At 44.6% G+C, this 3,186-nt stretch overlaps 1 long non-coding RNA gene across 1 annotated transcript; it reads right to left on the bottom strand.

The window, feature by feature from the left end:
* Positions 1-371: 371 nt before the first annotated feature.
* LOC119789514 lies at positions 372-1,045 on the bottom strand. Its single transcript, XR_005281598.1, has 4 exons — positions 1,009-1,045; positions 820-927; positions 593-671; positions 372-512 (listed from the first exon to the last, which is right to left on the bottom strand). It is a non-coding gene; the product is annotated as an uncharacterized LOC119789514 (long non-coding RNA).
* Between the last annotated feature and the right edge of the window lie 2,141 nt (positions 1,046-3,186).

The raw sequence follows: 3,186 nt of genomic DNA on the forward strand, positions 1-3,186 counted from the left end.
AAAATGCCTGAAAATGCTGCATTTGTTGGAGTCTACAGTCCGTTTCATCAGGGTCGTTTTTCTGCTTTAATAAGTTCTAAAAACCCTTCAGACATCAACCAGGGGGAAATTCTTCCATATTGGATCAGAAGCTGCTTCTTAGCTGTTTATCTGTAGTCTAATGGAAAAGTCAGAACTTCTGGTTCTGGTAAAGTTTTGGTTATAGAGATAAATTGAGGTGAATATCCCTTCATGATGGAAAGATGAATTAAAGGTTAGACCACCTTGATGGGATGGCTTTGGCTTTTTAATCTATTTGTTCTGGATTTGTTTTTATTGTCTTCTCTACTACTGATGAACATCTGGAAGCAATAAAGGTTCTTTACCTTTTTTCTGGGTGGAGCAGACTGATGGTTTAGCTGTGGGGTCGTCGACGTTTTTCATTCCAGGACTCCAGAATGTTGGAGAGACGAGCAGGGCAGCCATGTTTCTCCTCCTTGGTGGTCTGTGTTCCCCATCCTCTGCTTTAGCTCCTTCATCAATGAAAGCAAAGTGTCCTCAGAGTCATAAACTGTCTGCATGTGATGCCTCTATAGTCAAACAACCAACATACCTCCAAATACGTGTGGATGGACTCTGTTCCCCTGAGATCCGACTGTTAGAACGCTGCTTCCATATTCAACCTGCTTCTCCTGTAAAAAAGAAGCTAAATTAATCTACAGAATTTCCTGACACCAAGTTTAAATCTGGGGCAGGATGTTGTTCAAATAGTCATCTTGGTCTCTCTGTGTTCTGCCTGGAAGCTTGAGTTGTCTGTTTGTCGTGTTAATAAAGGCTTACTGCACGTGTTCTCCTCTGTGCCGTCCTCAGGTGGGGACTAGGAGGCTCCTCAGCATCCTGGATGTCCCGGTTCCTCACAGCAGTTCTGATTTTGGACGTCCACAGTTCCTGAAAATATATGAAAAACTAAGTGAGGCCACCTGAAATGTTGACTTAATATTTAAATGATGGATTATTGTGTCTCCTTACTGAACATGCTCTCACTGTTTACTGCTCCTCCGGTTTGTTCGCCGTAGATCTCATCAGTGTCTTCTGACGGCCCAAAGCTTGTAGCGGCTCGGTCCGACATGGGATTCACAAACAAAGAAGAGATCCACTGCGGTCAGAACTGGCACAGATCATATGGAGAATATTTCTGCACAGGGTTCTTTCCCTTAAACTAGGCCTGAAAACTAACTGAGGAACATCTAGAACTAGATCAACTCACAGCTGAAAGCAGGTTCTAACAGTCGGCGCCATTCACAATCCACATCCCTAAATCAGTCCTTTCCTCTGCTTCAAACTGCTCTGAAATCAATTAGTCCCTCCAAGCATCGTCTTTATCTTCTCACCATCATCCCAGAGACCAGTGCAACTGGTGACCACCGCTTCATTGCCACTGTTCTATTCTAGATCTAGTTTGTCTCCAGCAGCATTGTCCTTCTATAGATCAGGGCTTTCCAGCTCCACTCCTCCAGAGCTGCTATGCCGCAGCTTTCAGTCACATCTCTTCTCCATCAGACCTGAATCAAACGTCTGAATTCCCTCATCAGTCATTCAGCTCTGTAGAGCTGTTTGATCCTGGTGTTTTGGAGGAGAGATGCGGCTGAAAGCTGCAGAAAAGCTGCTGCAGAGGACTGGAGTTAGTGACCTCTGCTTCACTACAGCCTTGTCCCTCTGCCTGTAGACTTGAAGTTTTCCTCATCTCCACTTTTAGACCTTTAGGATCATAGTTTGACCTCCGGGTATTAGTCCTCAGCAGCGATGTCTCACTAATCAAAGGTTTCGATGCATTCCCAGCAGCGATGTCCGGCTGTTGCCTCGATTTGGTTTGCCTCCAGGATTTAATTTTTTTTAGTTTTTATTTAGTTTTTGTTCATTTGCCTCCATTCTGTGTTTCTTCTTGTCAAACGTCATTTTTAAATCAATCCTTGGATTGTTTGGTTTGGCTTCTGTTAGCTAGGAGAATGTCCAGCTCTGTCTAGACGTAGAGCATGTTAGATTGTTTCCGCCTTAACCAGCTCTCATGTTTCATACCTTTTAGAAATTGTTAGTATGTCTCTGCTCAGATTTATGTGCTAAAGGAAAATTCGTAACATTTAAAACTTAAATTAAAACCTAGCAGCGGGGTAAAGAAAAGCCACGGCGCAAGACATCAAGACAAAGGCATCCCTAGACCTGCCAGATATAAACACAATCAATAAATTATACCTAGATATGATTGTTTCCACCTCCAATCATCATCAAATCAAGAAAATACATCTAACTCCTACAAAATGATCCAAAGCAAGATGGTAAAATGTTTGGTTCTTCTGCTGAAGCCTCAGCTTCTCTTCATTGTGAGAAGTTGTTGAAGGAGTTAAAGGAAGATTCTTGATCAAATTCCTCTTCTCACAGGTCCCGACAAAAACGCTTCATAGGGGGCTCCTCTTCGTCATCTTCCTCTCTTCCCCTCCTCCGGGAAGAAGGGCCGGGCCGTGGAGGTCGGTGGTCCACTTCACTCTCCGAGGAGTCCTCTGGCGGCGCCTGGTACCGTTGGAGTCTGATGAAACGGGAAACCGTCTCAATGAAGCGAAGATGTGTTTGAAGGGGGTCATCTTCTTCACTGTCTTCTTCCTCAGAGCTCATGGTATCATACCCAGAGAAATCACTAGACGCCTCAAGAGACTCACTAGAAAAAGACCCATCCTCATCAGAATCCTCTATCTCCTGTTCTTCATTTACCACCCCTTCTGGGACCTCTGCCTCATTATCATCCTCCTCATCATCATAATCCTCTAGCTCCTGCTCCTCATTTACCACCCCTTCTGGGACCTCTGCCTCATTATCATAATCCTCTAGCTCCTGCTCCTCATTTACCACCCCTTCTGGGACCTCTGCCTCATTATCATCCTCCTCATCATCATAATCCTGTAGCTCCTGCTCCTCATTTACCATCCCTTCTGGGACCTCTGCCTCATTATCATCCTCCTCATCATCATAATCCTCTAGCTCCTGCTCCTCATTTACCAACCTTTCTGGGACCTCTGCCCCATTATCATCCTCCTCATCATCATAATCCTCTAGCTCCTGCTCCTCATTTACCACCCCTTCTAAGACCTCTGCCTCATTATCATCCTCCTCATCATAATCCTCTAGCTCCTGCTCCTCAATTACCACCCCTTCTAA

This window comes from Cyprinodon tularosa, unplaced genomic scaffold (assembly GCF_016077235.1).
Source record: "Cyprinodon tularosa strain WSP-4 unplaced genomic scaffold, ASM1607723v1 ctg11, whole genome shotgun sequence".
Lineage (NCBI taxonomy): Eukaryota > Metazoa > Chordata > Actinopteri > Cyprinodontiformes > Cyprinodontidae > Cyprinodon > Cyprinodon tularosa.